Source organism: Peromyscus leucopus, chromosome 2 (genome assembly GCF_004664715.2).
Source record: "Peromyscus leucopus breed LL Stock chromosome 2, UCI_PerLeu_2.1, whole genome shotgun sequence".
Taxonomy (NCBI): domain Eukaryota; kingdom Metazoa; phylum Chordata; class Mammalia; order Rodentia; family Cricetidae; genus Peromyscus; species Peromyscus leucopus.
Genome location: NC_051064.1, coordinates 97406237 through 97423133, shown reverse-complemented (window position 1 = coordinate 97423133; position 16897 = coordinate 97406237). Strand labels below are relative to the sequence as shown.

The 16897-nt window shown below is 37.7% G+C and overlaps 1 pseudogene; it reads right to left on the bottom strand.

Annotated features, from left to right (window-relative positions):
* Positions 1 to 1302: 1302 nt before the first annotated feature.
* On the bottom strand, positions 1303 to 16011 carry LOC114693786 (annotated as a pseudogene).
* Between the last annotated feature and the right edge of the window lie 886 nt (positions 16012 to 16897).

Below are 16897 nucleotides of genomic sequence, written 5' to 3'. Positions count from 1 at the left end.
CCCCCCGAATTTAATGAAGCACAGAAATCTTTGTCACATGAAATACTTCTCTTAGCCGGGAAACATTGTTATGATTTCAGCAATGTGTGCTCATTGTCAGGGCTTCTGTATGAACAAGCTTCAGTTATAGTGAAATATTCTAACATAAATGTTAAAATAATGAAACAGTACAGAGTAACTATTACTGCTTACTAATTATAAAACAGCTGTTTGCATTTCTGTGATTAAATATACAAGAGTAGAAAAATCTGAGTGTTAGTTACTGCTCATCAAGCCTTGTGTGTCTGTTCTATTTGGTATATGCTGTAGAGGATATTTGAGGTAGAATATGGGTGTAAGAAAGAATGAATTAGACATACTAAAGATTATTAGATGCCTGGTTTAAAAAAAAAAAACAAAAAAGCTTGTTTTCCACATCAGAGTATTGAGAGCTTTCTGAAAATGATTGGCTGTAAAAATAAATAGGAACTTTTGTGTTAGAAATGTGTTGTAATATCAAAATAACATGTAATTCTCCTGTTACTACATAACCCCCAACTCAGGGAAGTCACTGAATGTCTCTTAAGGAGATTTTAAGCATGACTACATCTTTATATGTATAATTCTTTTGTAAAGTGAGAGAAATCCTTGAGTGACTAGTAATTAAGTTGAAAAAGACCACGTTTTCCACTTAATGTCAAATAGTTGTAACATGACTGGGAGAATGACCCAAATGTGTTTTTTTTAGGGGGGAGGGCATGATCACGTCCCCTATTTTGTGGACATGAACTGGCTTATAGTCCAGGCTGGCCCTAACTTACTGCCCTTCTGCCTCCAGTTAGTTCTCCAGTGCTGGGCTAATGGTGTGCCACCATGTCTGGCTGTAACCCAAATCTTGAGAGCTGTGTGGCAGCTGATGATGGGTCCTCAGTGTTAATGAGCAGATGTCCTAAGTAAAGTGTCCTTTTAAAGGAATACTAGCAACTCCTTAGGATGACTAGGCAGTGTATTATTACAAGTCTTTTCTCAAAACTTTTCAGTTAAACGTTAGGTCCCAGGCCCCATGATCACTTATCTAATTAGGGAATTCTCCATAGTTTGACCATGAATGAAAATTACAGTAAAGTACACAGTTTTATTTCCATTTTCAGTATGGACAACACATTTGTAAATCTATAATATGGATAGCTTAAGGATGTTAAAATTTCTCAGTTCTCTTTCATAAAAAGTTGGAAAAGAAACTTTAGTTATTTTTTCCCTTGACCATGCCTGTTACAAACTAAAAGATCAGTGCTTTAACTAAAATTTCACCATTATTTTTACATATTTTTCCATTTTACTTGTCAATTTATTGCAAGATAGTATAATTAGTTACAAGTGTAGCCTATAATTTGGTCATTTTAGTCAGCCAGCAAGTTGCTGCGAATTGCTCATTCAAAAGCCATCGCCAGACAACTTCAGGTGCAGATCAAGGATCTGAAGTTCCTTACTGGACAATGGGTTGAAGCCACTAAATGAGTCTTTGTCATTGTAGTTTCTATAGCTAGCAATACGGGAAGATTTTTGTCACGCAGACCAGTTGCCACTTAGTGAACTCTTTCTGGCTGTCTCAGTTGAGATAGATACAGTCACGTGCCAGCAGCTTTGGATCTGCAGTGCACTTGGCACTTGCCTCCTCCCCATCCTGTGAGAGATGCTCTGCATCATAAGCTTCACCCAGTCTATCATGTACTCCTCGTCCTTTTGCCACATCATGTCCTGTCCAGGAGATTCTTTGCCATGTACCTGTAGTCTGTGAAGCTATTGCTGGTAAGTGACCTCCAAGGCCACGGGAATGTTGTTCTTCTGAGCATCAGAGGTAGTCCTGCTTCTGAATTAATGCTTGCTGTGCCTTCTCCGTGCCTGCTGTATCCCGAATTCCTTTGATAGTCACTTGCTTTACTTCTAGTTGAGCAATTTTTTTTTTTTTTGCTTACTAAGTTTATCGATAAATTCTCCAATAGAGGCACTATGATTTTTAATCACATAGACAATTAACCCTACTATTGATATGGCAGAGAAGGTCTCTGGGTTAATTACATTTATTTCTTGGAATAGAAAATACAAGTTAACTCCAGTTCTAGGTATGTAGGGTCTTGTTACACCAGTTTTAGGATAAAGGAACTGGAAGAATTCCTCAGGGATCAGCTCAGTGTGTACTTTTTCTTCATATTCAAGAAGAGGTGGTTGACAGGCAATACCGCTGATCCTAAGTTGTCCATATTCTTCAGACTCTGTGGTGGCAGGCAGTACCACACAGGACAGCGTGGTTAGTGAAATGGGCAGCTATCTTTTTACTTTTACATTTTAAATCTTATAATTAAGAATTAAGTAGATTTTAATAAAATATTTGCTTTTTCAGTTATATATGTTTGTGTGTATGTGTGTGTGTATGTGTGTGTGTGTGTGTGCGCGCGCGCGCGCGCGCAAAGCCCCTAGAGCTAGAGTTCCAGGCATTTGTGAGCAGCTTTATGTGAATGCTGGGAACCTGACTTGGATCCTTTTCAAGAGCAGTGTATACTCGAACCACTAAACCATCTCTCCAGCCCTAAGTCAACTTTTTGAGATGAAAAAGTTTTTAATTAAAAAGTTTGTAATTAAAAGTGAATTTTATGTATTTATTTTTGTGCCTGGGAGACAAACACATATTCAGTAGTAGTGTGTGTGTAGGAATCAGAGGACACCTTCCAGGAGTCACTTATCTCTGTCTACCGAGTGGGTTCTGGGAATTGAATTAGGTCTTGAAGGTGGTAGCTTTTGATTTTGCCTACTGAGCCACCTTATTGGCCAGAGACATGGTTTGCTATGTAGTTCATGCTGTCTTTGAACTTAATATTAGCTCAGGCAGGCCTGAAACTCATGGTAGTCCCTCTGTTGCTTCATCTTCCTAAGTACTGTGATCACAGGCAACCCTGTGTATTCCAGTCACTGGAATCCCTTCTTAAAATTAAGTGTTAATTGTTACCAATAAGCACTCAGGTATATTTAATATTTAGTACTTGAGATGCATTATTAACTTGGGATGTAGGTCCATGGATGAAGCACCTGTCACACAAACATAAGGACTTGAGTTTGGGTTCCTCAAACATGTAAATACTGTGTGTGTGTGACATCCCACCTGTAATCCCACTGCTTCTAAGTTGGAGACAGTTGCTCACCAGAGCAAGCTGACTACTTAGACTGCATAGGTGACCTCTGGGTTCAGATTCAGAGGCCTTGCCACAGTCAGTTAGAGAACGATGGAAGATTACCAATGTTAACCTCCAGCCTCACATATATAAACTTGAACACACACATATGCATACCACACACGTGGTTGGAAAAGTAGATGCCTTGCGATGTAATGAATGTGAGGGTTAAAGAACAAAGGGTTCGGATTCTATACTGAGCAGTTGTGTAATCTTGTCCAAATAGCCATAAAATGAGGGAACTATATGGTTAGCCGTGTATCCAGTTTCTTGCATCTACAGTAGTCTGTAATTCTAATATAGTAGACCACATGACTTGTGAAACAGCGCTCTTAAGTTCAAGTGTTCCTCTGTTCCCTTTCTCTTGCAGTTCAAAACGAAACAGCTGTTACCCTTTGTTCATTAGGACTCCTCGGTGTGAACTGCAGTCTAGCTGTGATTTTTTTTTCTTTACCCAATTAACATCTTCGTTGTCAGAATCTCTTGGTATGTATATTGCTCAGAATTACCACTTTTGACCATAAACTTAGATTATTTTTAACATTTTATTTATCGTAAGTAATGTCAAGTTGAGGTTTTTATTTAATTGAAAATTTTGTTCTCATATATTCTGGTCATGTTTTCCCTTTCTACAGCTCCTCCCAGATCCTTCCCACCATCCAATCCAGTAAACTCCACATCCCTTCTTTCTCTCTCTCTTTAGAAAACAAACAGGCAAACAACAACAACAACAACAACAACAACAACAACAACAAAACTAAACAAATCTGAATATAGGAAAAAACACAAACATGCACACACATAAAACAACTAATAAACACAAAATCGGGAACTACAATTTACATTGTTTTTCTCCCAAATCTTATAGTGAAAAGGAATAGTTTCATTTTGTTTGGTCCTTTTTCTACCCAGCTGTCACTACTCAGAGATAACCACTTTCAAGTCTTATTGTCTTGTAGTATTTGTATCACCCAGATACCATGATTCTCATACTATTCTGTGATATTTCTGCTCTAGATTTTATTTGTTGTTCTACTATGGACTGTGAAGACGAAATTTTAGTTCCTATACTGTTTTCATAGACACTCATCTTCCTTCACTCTCCTCATACAGAACATCTCACCTTTTCTGCTGAAGTTAGCATTTGGTATTTACAGTAGTTTGACTGTAATTACTCCATAGCAGGATGATGTGACATGTATATGTTAGTTCCTTCTTTGGTCCAGTTTTGCAATTATTTTGGAGTTAATATGATTGCCTTATTGCTTCATTTTCTCAGGGTTCTATATTTATACCCAAATATTAGTCTCAATATTAGATCTCTTCTCTCCTCTCCTTTCTCCTCCTCCCCTGCCCTCCGCTCTTCTCCCCTCCCCTCCTCTTCCCACCCCTCCCCTTCCATTCCCTCCCCACCCCTTCTCTCCCCTCCTCTCCACTCTTCTTCCTTCCTTCCTTCCTTCCTTCCTTCCTTCCTTCCTTCCTTCCTTCCTTCCTTCCTTCCTTCCTTCCTTCCTTCCTTCCTTCCTTCCTTTCTTATTATATTTCTGCTGACTCATTGTTCTGTGATAATCTGGATTGATTGGTTTTACTTCTTAATGGACCTCCATTTTCTGAACAATCTGTCTTCCTTTGTAGCTTTCACTCCTTATTTTGATGACACACGTATCCTGGTAGCTTCCTTTGAAAGACTGCATGAACATTATAATGTTTTGGGTCATTGGTGTGACTCAATATGACTCAGTTATACAGAACCTTATCAAAACTTTATATGATGAAGAAAATGTAGGTTTGACGTCATCAGAAGGACTGTGCCAGTGCCTATCAGCTTACTCAAGCTCTTGAGAGTTCATTTGTCACCTGATTTTTGATCCTTAATGTGTGTTGTCTCTTTCCCTTTGGAAGTTTTTCGAGTCTGATCTTTATCCTCTGTTCTGCAATTGCCTGATGAAGTGTAAGGGTGAGGATTTTCCTCCATTCATCTCTGGGAAGCTTTTAAAGTATTCCTGGGTAAGTGTTTCTTCTCTGTTTTGGTCTTACCTGTTTTTCTGGGTTATCTGATTTTAAATTCTTTTAATTACTTTTAATTTTCATCTTTTTTCTTCCACTTTCTCAGTTTTCTTTTTCAGTATTTTCTTGGATAAAGAAAAAAAAATCCTATTTTTAACTTTCAAAAGATTTTGCTGTTATCTTGTAAATATTCCCCTTTTAAGGCTGGCCGGTAGTAGCGCATGCCTTTAATTCTAGTACTTGGAAGGCAGAGGCAGGCAGATCTCTGTGAGCGAATTCCAGGACAGTCAAGGCTACACAGAGAAACTCTGTCTCAAAACAGCAGCAGCAGCAGCAGCAGCAGCAGCAGCAACACACACACACACACACACACACACACACACACACACACACACACACATTCTCCTTTTAATGACTTGAGATATTAGTGTCTGTAAGGTAGTGGTTCCAGAATGGAACTTGCATTTTGATTGGCAGTGCTATTCAGAGGACCTTCATCGTAGTAGAGCAGTCTATGATCCAGGAATGTGCCAAGACAGTCCTGTGAGGTGTACATATGGAGTCATTGTTAATACCCCTTGTTTATTCTGTGCTTTTAATGGTTTAACCGTAATATGTTGTGGGGTGTTTCTTTTCTGGTCCCAGTATATATGGTGTTCTGTAGGCCTCTTGTACCTAGACAAACATCTTTCCATTTTCTTCTGTGATTTTATTGAAAAGTTCTCTACATCTTCATTATGGTATTATTCTTTTCTGTGCATCCACTTTGAAGGTTAGGTCTTTTCATGGTGTCCCAAAGCTCTGCTGTGTCCCATTCATATTTAAAAGAAATGTTTATATTGGGCTTAACTGAGTGATCTAGTTGCTCCACTTTGTTTCTGAGTACTGTTTTCCACCTGATCCATTGTGTTGGTGAGGCTTTCCATTCAAGCTTTCATTTAAATAACTGACTTTTTCATTTCCAGCATCATTTCAGTTGGCTTTTCTTCAGCAATTATACCTCTTTACTGAATTCTGTTTTCATATCTTGGATTAGCCTCTACATTTCATTCAGCTTATTGTTTTTGTCCTCTTGAAGTATGTTTATACTCTTTGAGTTGTTTGAACTTAGTTAAAATCATTCTTTTGAAGTCTGTCTGTGGAAGGCCTTCCACATAATTCTCACCAGGGTTCATTGTGAAAGGACCAAGCCATTGCCTTCTCTTGTGGAACTGGTTGTTGGAGGCTGCAGGTTGTCCTAGTTTTCTTATGAGCGTCTACTACTACCTGCATGAGCAGTCACTGTCCAAGAGTCAGCACACTCCCTGCTGTTCTCTGTTGCCTTCTGGAGTCTCTGTTGCCCAAGTCAGTGGGCAGTGGAGCCAGGAGATCATGGGAAGCTGGATGTGTAGTGAGGAAGGCCTTGGATCCAGAGTGCAGGGCCTGTTTGGGAAGTGAGACTCTGAAGGAGAAGGGAAAGGTGCCTTATCTGGTGGGAAGGAACAGGGATAGGAGACTTTTAGCTGGGCAGGAAATAGGTCTTTTGATTATAAAGTAGAAAGTGCTTCAGATTTAAAACCTACAACTTGAAAGACTTAAAAGGACCAATATTTTAATGTTCCTTTAAAAATGTAAGAGACTAGAATTCATTGTCACTGTAAAAGGTAAGTTTTTTTAAAAATATTTTTTCTTATATTACTCTACTATTTTAGCGTATCTTCTCTGTAGAATATATTTTATCAGAGTTCAAAAAAGAATTAAGAAGTCTTGTAATAGATTTGCCCCTTGTAAACAAACACATTTGGTGTGGGAATTTTAAATAAGGTTCCATTTCTTATGTGATATTTAGAACTACCAAATTAACATAAATTTGTATTTATGCCTATCATGTTTGTTGGCCTATTACAACCTAGTTAGAAGGAAAACTGAAGATCATCCAAACAGAAAACTTCTCTGCCTAAAAAGAGATTCTAGAAGCATCCATAAACATGACATAGTTTTTATCTCTATCTCTTAGTGAAAAAGCTTAACATCAAAATGATTGTTTTAGTGTTAAACATTGGTGTAATAGCTTTTTGCAAGATTTTGCTATTAGTAAATATGGAAGAAAATAATATATCAATAACACTGAGATACCAAATTACAGTTTGATTATGGGAACTTTTACTTATCATATTAACCTTTTTTATTTCTACAAAAAACCTGCAAAGTATAGAAAGAGAAAAAAGCATTTATTATATTTCCTTATTTGCAGTTAAATTTTAAACATTAAAAATACTGCATTTTCTTGTCAAATTTCTTACTTATGGTTCTTTCCTTCTATTAACATTAATATGTAAACTGAATACCTATATATTCTATATGTTAACTGAATACTTATATATTCTGTAGCCTGTAAAAAAGGTTTTTGTTTTGCATTAGTTTATCAGATTGCTGCTCTAGTCACTGGAGAAAACAAAAGACTAAATACTACATGGTTACAAAATTGTGGAGGATCACTCCTCAGCCTTCCTTATTGTTGTTTTAATGCTTGTTCATATAGTTAACTGCCCTATCCACCTTAAAATTCATCCTTCCTATGCTGTTTGTAGGTGGAAAATCTTATCTGTCAGACTTGGAAACCTGTTTTGTCAGGATATGAATTTTAGTCTATGTGGGAAAAACCTCTCATGTAATTTACAGGTTTCCATGTCGAGTAAATGAAATCCGTCTTTACCAGTTGCAGAATATGTTACATGAACATTTGACAATATAAGGTCTTGGTTTTCATGATTCCACTGATATATGAACTAATGATAATTGTTTTTAAAAGCTTGATAGTCCTTAATGAAAGATAAACTTGTTGTTGATAGTTATTTTGAATGCCCAAAATTAACCTTTAATTAAGTTTATTGTTGTGAAATTCAGGAACTGTCAAATTATAGTTTCTCTAAGAGTAAATCTGTAAATCATCACCATTGAAGACATTTTATTGCTAATTGGTTTGAAATTATTTGTGAGCAGTTGTTAGAAAATAGGCTTTTGATTGTTTGGTCTGTGAATAGAGCTCATGAAACTCTGTGAACAGAAATTTAGGGTGAGCAGTTAACCACGTTAGCCTGCTTTGAAGCAGCCCTTTCTGAATAACCATTTCTGTCTGTATTTCTTCCCTCTTTTGCCCCCCTCCACTAGTAACTCCTTCTACATTTTATCTTTCCCCTTCCCCCATAACTGGTCATTGAGAAGAAAACTTAAACAACAATAACAACTTTGTTTCTTTCTCAATTTGTAAATGTTAAGAAAGAGGCTGGGGAGATTGCTTGTTCAGAGTTAGGGCTTGTTCAGAGTTAGGTTCCCACTATGCATATTTTAAAAGAAGATAGGCAGATCCCTTAGGCTCACTGTCCAGTCAGCCTCGCTGGTCTCATGGACACTCCCCAGACCTATGAGAGATCTTGTGTTTAAAAACAAGGTCAGTGATCTCTGGTTTCCACATTTATGAAAGTGTATGTGCATGCATACTCCACCCACAGATGCATCCACAAGGAACTTCATAAAAACGTTAAGCAAAATATTACCTATTATGAACTTTTTCTGAAGACTTGTCTTTTGATTTTTAGGTAGAAATTTTATACTCTTAGAACCCAAACAGGACTTTAAAAAATTTAGTTTTATTATATTTACTCATGTTTGTGTGGAGAGCAGAAAACAGTTTGTGTGAATCTGTTCTCTCCTTCAACCACGCCAGTTCCAGGGATCAAACTCAGCTCCTCAGACTTGGTGGCAGGTGACTTGACCTTCTGAGTCATCTCATGTGCTTTGGGCCCAGGAATTTTTTTCTTCTTTTAATTATATGTGTTAATGTGTGAGTGTGGGTTTGTGCACGTGAGCACAGTGCCTCTAGAGCCCAGAAGAAGGTGTCATCCCCCTGGAGCTGGAGTTGCAGGCAGTTGAGAACCTAATTGTGGTCCTCTGCAAAAGCAGGCTGTACTCTTAACCAAGGAGCATCTCTCCAGCCCTCACGTTTATATTTTGAATAGATGAGATCTAGTTTCAAATATCAAGACATTTAATGTTTGTTTTTTGTGAGTAGACTAAAGTCATTTTTAATATTCATTTTGAATTACAGATACTTACTTGGATTTGAAGAATCTAAGTTTTTGTCAACCCATGGTCATTTTTGTGTACATAGTTACTCAAATGTAGTCTTTTCCTTGTATCTGTCTCTCACCTATCTCTCAGTTATCAAAAGGACATGAATGTTCATTTTGAGTTGCAAGAACTTTTTTTTTTAAGAAAACCTTTTGTTTCCTTAGTTCCTAATTTCTTTGTAATATTGTGGGTGTTGCAGCTGACTTGGAGAAAAGGGAATACTATAGAGGTATCCTATCTAGATATAATTTAATGGTTGTAGTGATTGTTCTGTATTTCTTTCTTTTTTTTTTTCAGAGCTGAGGACCAAACCCAGGGCCTTGCACTTGCTAGGCAAAGCGCTCTGCCACTGAGCTAAATCCCCAACCCATGTTCTGTATTTCTAAATCATAGTTTGTTAATTAAATTAGTGGTATGCAAATTTTTCACTAAATAAATTATATATTGCTATGTATGCACACAATATGCATTCATATATGAGTGTTTTCCAAGTATATAAGAAATGAATAAGGCAAGCTACTATCTGGAGAGAACACATTTGCACAAAAAAGAAAACCATATGGCTGGGTGATATCCTTAAGATAGCAAGATATCCTCCATATAATTAAGAAATTGCAAAATCTTAGTATTCTAAAATATATGTTAACTATGGTTGCTTATTCTTCGGGTTCAGTGAATGTTGGAGGAAAGACGAGTTGGGAGATATACAGAGGAAGTTCATACAACAGAGAGAAGTAAAGGCAAACAGCATTCTGCAGGAATTATATTTACTCTATCATAACTTGTATCATATGATAATGGATGTTTCTATTGATGAGTCAGTCTGCAAGAAATAGGATTGATGTGCAATTTTGGCAAATAGGTTTCATTGCAAAAATATTTTGTTGAAACTATCCAAGCTTCTGTTCTTGATTTACTAGGCAAACGTGGCATCAACTTCAGGCAGCTATTTGAAAACACACTATTATATGCACTTACATGTATTTGAATTTGAATTGCATCTTGGTTGCAATCATTCTTTTAAGTTTCCTTGAAACAATGGGATTCTTTTTCAATAGAATATAATGAAAGAAATAAAACAATAGAATGAAACAATAGAATGAAAGAAATGAACTTGTGTACTTTGGGTACATAGTCCCTTGATGTCACTTAAAGCATGTGCTTATTACTGAAAGCTCCTAGAGGCCCACAACTAGTGAGCTGGATTTGGTACTTTAGAGGTATAAATTAGCTGGAGAGATGGCTCAGTGTTTAAGAGCACTGGCTGCTCTTCCAGAGGACCCAGGTTCAATTCCCAGCACCCACATGGCAGCTTAAAGCTGTCTGTAACACCTTCACACAGATATACACACAGGCAAAACACTAATGAACATAAAATTAAAAATAAATAACACAGAAACTATGGGAAAAAAAAGAGTCGAGGTATAAATTAAGCCAAGCATAGTGGTTCATGCCTTTAATTCCAGCATTCAGGAGGCAGAGGCAGGTGAATCTAAGTTCAAGGCCAGCCTAGTCAACATAAAGAGTTCCAGGCAAGTCAGGGCCAAATAGTGTGACCTTGTCTCAAAAACAAAACAGAAAACAGGGTTGAGGAGATGGGTTCAGTGGTTAAGAACACTTGCTACTCTTGCAGGGGACCCCGGTTAGATTCCCAGCACCTATGTGGTGGTTTGCAACCATCCATAGTTTCAGTTCCAAGGAATTTGATGCCCTCTTCTCACCTCCATGGGTACTAGGGACATATGTGATGCACATACATACATGCAGGCAAAACATTTGAATGCATGAAATAAATCTAAAAAAAAAAAAAAAAAAAAAAAAGAAAAAAGAAAAAGAAATCAATGCCCCCATCCCTGGAAAAACAAAAACGAATAAATAAGAACACATCATTCAGAATAACTGGCAGTTATACTTGGCAGATAAGTGACACAGTTAGCAAATATTGCTTATAACTCTTTTGCTCTCCCAATATTTTTTCCATGGAAACAGTTGCTATAGGTCTGGTATTTATAATAATATGAATAAGATTTGTGTGTGTGTGTGTGTGTGTGTGTGTGTTTGATTTCAGCTGAATGATGAAAATACTATGGAGGCCTGGTCAAAGTGAAATTTCATAATGCACTTTTCATGTAACAAGTATGGGCAGAATACTTTATCTGTAAGATTTTGCCCACACAACAGTTAAGAAACCATGCTTTCCATTAGTCATAAGCTTACTGTCTCATGCCTTCAATGAATATTCTACCAGTGCCTTGTTTTAAATTTGGGGGTTTGTGTTATTTTGAAATGGACGATCCCTGCATATATTTTCACAGTGGTCCCTGTAAACATTTAAATCTAACAAGTCAAAGCAATGAATGTTGCAGATGTGTGACAACATCAGCAAAATATTAAAACCACAATGAACTTAAAATATGATCTTCATGTTCTAAATTTGTGTATTCTTTTTTTATAAAAGGTGGGGTTGTAGAAAGGAGAGAATTTCAGGTTTTTATGTTTAATTGCACTAACAGCATGTGTTGACAAGTCATAAATAACAGCCACTCTGAGGGACTAAATAAATTGGTTTCCACAAGCAGTGATTCATCTTCTGTCTTTCATTGCCGTCAGGCTGAGACAGCTTCTTTCTGTCAGCTGATAGGAACAATATTTGATAGTTTAACAGCCCCATTTCTATTCTTACAATAGCTATCTTACCTTATCTATCAGTTATATTTCAAATACTGAAATGCAGTAATTAACTCTCCTTCTTTTACTTAAAACTTTGCAACTTTGTAACTATTCAGTCCGGTATTTTTGCAGAATTCCTGTGGAATGGAAGTGCGCTGGGTGAACAGTGCTCCTTAGTGTATTTCTATCGCTTTAATCTCCATTTTGTTGTTATACCATTCGCACATATAAAGGTCACCCTTTAAAAGTGTACAGTTCAGTGACTTAAAGAATTATGATTTGTCATTATCTAAGTCCAGAAGTCATTATAATCGGAAAAAGATGCATTTTACTGATAAAGGTACTCCTTCAGCCTTACTTCTTCCAGCCTCTGGCAACATGGATACACTGTTCATACTTGGGCTTGCCTACCCTGGATAGTACATGTAAATGGAAGCCTAGAATAGGTCCTTGGCTTTTTAATTTTGTCATTCATCTGCCCATGTTGTCATGTATATCAGTACTTCATTATATTCATCCCCAAATAGTACTCCATTATCAACAAACTCTAGAATTTTATTTATTGATAATTAAGAATGAGTTGATTGCAGTGTGGTTTACTGCATTTTCTTCCTATTATGCTTTCATTTGGGGTCATTGAGATTCTTAGATTTGTCATTTTATTTTCTCAAGTCACATTTAGAAGATTTAGGGCCATCGTTTCTTCAAATATTCTTATTGCCCTTCATTTTTCTTTGAGCACTCCAGTTATACAAATATAACATAATGTCTTTTAGCAAATATCACTAATGCTCTGTTCATTTAAAAAATTATCTGTCTTTTAAACTCATCAAGCTAAACTGGTGTTGATCTCATTCAATGCATTTCTCATGTTACACATTGCAGTATTCCCTTTAAGAAAGTTGGCAAGCACCTCTGTATATTGTCCACCCCTGTATATTGTCTGGACATGGAGGAATCAGTCCAGAAGCCTTTTGGAACACATACTTGTCCTCTTAGCTCCAGCAGCTGTGCCGGTTCCTGGCTTGTTCGGTTGAGTTGGTTTTCTCCTCACACGGAGAGTTTCCTGGTTTCTTTGCAGGCCTAGCAACTTTTGAGTGAATGCCACTCACTCAGCATGTTACTTTGCTGGGTGTGCAGCATTATATTTGCATAAGTAGTCATGGACCTTTCTATTGAGATGCAGTTATTGTAAAGAGTTTGAGCCTTTATGGTCTTGCTTTTGATATCTGGCAGGCAGAACTGTCATAGTCAGCCTAGGGCTAATTATTCCCTGGTACTGAGACACCCTCCTGTCTTAACGCACATAGTGTGCAGCATTAAGACTCTCCACCTGGCTAAGTGAGCAGGGCCTGTACCTGGCCTTGTGGGGGTGCAGCTACTCACCCCTTCCTTTCCTTGGCTTCAGTGCTCAGCTGCCTATTTGTGGGGATCTGGGGCAGCTTGAGTTCTCTCTTTGTATGGCTCTTTCAGCTCTGCCGCACTTTACTGAGAACTCCTGCTGCTGTTCTATGTCTTCTGGCCTCCAGAGTTTCTATGTAAGTCCATGGCATATAAGCTGTTACTCTCATATGTCATATGTCAGTTTTTAGACTGTCATCATTCATATTTTCATTATTTTTTTGTCTTCTCGTGTTCTGAGACTCCAGTTACTTATACATTAGCCCTTTTTGACATTGTCACAAAGATCCCTGAGGCTTTGTTGAAAAAAAAGTTTTTCTCTTGTTCTGATGAGAGAATTTACTAGACTATCTTAAAACTCACTGATTCATTCCAGTTTTATCTCAGTTTTGCTGTTAAGCCTGTACAGTACCCTTTAAAGTTTTTTACATTGTGCATTTCAATTATGAAATCTTCATTTGGCTCTTTTCGTGTTTTTAGTGTCTTTATTGAGACACCTGTCAATCCATTGTCCAGACAGTACTTTACTTTACTAAGCGAGGCCAAAATAGCTGTTGTCATATCCTTAGTAGTTTAATGTCCAGGTTGTTTGCTTACCCTTGGTAGTCTTTAAAAGAAGACAAATTAATATAAATGGAACAGATATCTCACTACCATTTCAGTTAAGCAAAAGAACATTCCAGAAACTCTAGGATTATTTGCATTTTGTTTATTTCTTTGTTTGCATTGGCTTTTGGTTTGTTTTTGAAGAATGAGACTATTATGTTTATTTTTGTTTATGATTATGTTTTCATGTTTATGATTACATTTATATTTATGATTATGTTTAGAAGGGAGAAAAATTGTCGATTCTTGAAAAAGAAGAGAGAAATAGTAAGGTGCGGGTATATCAGACATCACAGCTTCACAACTTAAAACCACAACGAAGAGCCTGTAAACTGCCATCGAATTGTTTAAATTGACAACCAAGCAACTCAAGCTCCTAGACATCAAGGGTGGGACTATAATGAGAACATTATTTTGGAGCTGAACAATAACTTGTGGTCTAATAATCTGACACCTACATGTGTGCCTGTTAGAACTGTGTTTTCTATTATACTAGAAGAGCAATGTAAGAAAGGTTTGTAGTATTTTCATTGTTGCTGTGTTTTTTTTTGATTGTTTGTTTGTTTTTGTTTTTAGTTAGTTTGTTTGTGTTTTGAGACAGGGTCTTACATATCCCAGGCTGGCCTGGGAAATCATTTTGTAGCTGAAGATGGTTTTGATCTTCTGCCTACACCTGGAGTATTAGGATTACAAATGTATACCACTGCGCCCAGTTTATGCATGGCTAGACCCAGAACCCGGGCCTCATTCTGCATGCATGCTCTCTGCCAGCACACTATATCCTCAGCCTAAAGTGTTCCCAGTATTCATAAAGCAAGAAGTTTGAAAATGTCCCAAATATCCATTGATAGCAGAAGGAGCAATGAACTTGTGTTCTGTTCATAAATTGGATTGTTAATATAGGAATGAGTATGAGCAAAGTGCTGCATCTAACAAGGAGAGTTCCACAACAGTGATGCTGAGTAAAATAAATCTTACATATGATGGGCTGCAACAAGGACCTTTTCATCAGCCAAGTGATGGTTAAATTGCTATGCTTTCTTTGCAGACCCATCAAACAGTATTATTTATGAATTCTTCTCTATTATACTTCATAGAACAATCCCTATTGTATGTCTTACTCTTTTAGGAATATTATCTATTTAGTTACATTCTTAGCATATTAAAATGTAATTTTCTTTCTGTATTCCACATTTAGGAGGATATTGGATTTCTTCATTGAATTCTGAATTTAGTTTCCATGAGCACATCCTTAGCTGTCCTAGTGGCAGTACGTGTTTCTCTTGAGTTCATTTCACATTGGAGTTATTTAGGAATATTACTTGTGTGTTTTATAAGCAGTCTTTGAGAATCTTTCACGTGAAAATGATTTCAAGGCTTTGAAGAAGGAGGTTCAAGATTATTCTGATATTATACTTTTTAAAGAAATAGCATTGTTCTTGAAGCTAGTGGAACATTCTGAAGCAGAATCGTTGTAAGAGAGTGGACCTAATCATAGAAAACACTGGTTCAAAGCCAGGCAATGGTGTTACATGCCTTTAATTCCAGCACTTGGGAGGCAGAGGCAGGCAGATCTCTGAGTTTGAGGCCAGCCTGGTGTGCAGAGTGAGTTCCAGGACAGCCAGACTTACACAGAGAAAACCTTATCTCGAAAACCAAAAGAGAAAAAAAGTAAAAGTAAAAGAAAGAAAGGAAGAAAGGAAAGAAAACACTGATTCAGTAACTTCAAGAAAAGGCTTTATGTAATTGTCTGTTGCTGTATAAGTAACCATCCTCAATTCTGTAGCTTCAAAAAGTAGGCATTTCTTGGTGTCACAGTTCCTGTGGGCCAGAACTTGGGTCAGCTTTACTGGATTGTCTGGCACAGGATCTCTCACAGGTTACAACTGAGGTGTCACTTGGGATTTGGTCTTACCTGACGGCTAGACTTGAGAAAAGATCCACTTTCCTGTTCACTTACGTGATTTTTGGCAGATCTCAGTTCCTTGTGGGTTGTTGCACTGTTCACCATATTGCCCCAAACTGTAGAGGCCAGAGATTTACACCTCTAGATGCTTAAGTTGGAGGCTTGTGCTGGGATTTAAATGGCAGTGACCCTGGCACTTGCAAGCTAAAGTAATGCTTTGCAATAGTGAGTAGCAGGCAATGTCTGCTTCTGTTCAAGCGTCTGAGCAGGCCTTGGTATTGGGGACTCACTCTAATAGCAACTACTGCTGTAGCTCTTGGGCCTAGGATGTTGGTATTCTTTTCCCTTTACTTCTTCCAGTAAGGAAGGCCTGCAGTTTCTGGCCTCTGCTGTCTGTCATTTGTGCTCCCAGTCACTCTCTTGAACCTGTCAGCCCACCCTTTCTTGCTGTTGCTTCCATCCATTTCTTCTGCTGTCTCTTTACCTCAGCCTGCTCTGCTATTGATGGTAAAAATCAAGCAAGAAAAGACCACTGCAAGGTTTTTAATGGCCCTAATACCGCAATATCAGGAATCAGCACAAGGTGTCTCCCGATGAAAAGTGAGCCAGATAGCCTGCTTATCTAGCCTGAAGAGAGGTGTGGCATGGGTATTTCATCATTTGCATGAAAGACTATGTTTAGATCAAGTGCAGTCAGTCTCTACTTGTCTACCAAGAAAAAGGCTCTCCCTGTGACCTGTATAAAACAGCTTCAGGAGCTTAAGGCTTGTGATGGCAAAAATTCTGACGCAGGTTATTTGAAACAGTCATGGCTGGAAGAGTGTCTTCTGGGGCTGGAATTGTGCTTTGTCAGCAAGAGATATTGTTGACATGGAGAGTACAAAGCACTCTGTGCCACTAAGATGGTCCAGCTGGCTGCCAAGGAGGGGCTGCTTGTCTCCCCTACCTCCTCTCTAGGCACCAAGGAGTCTAATAGTGGTCAGTTCATGAG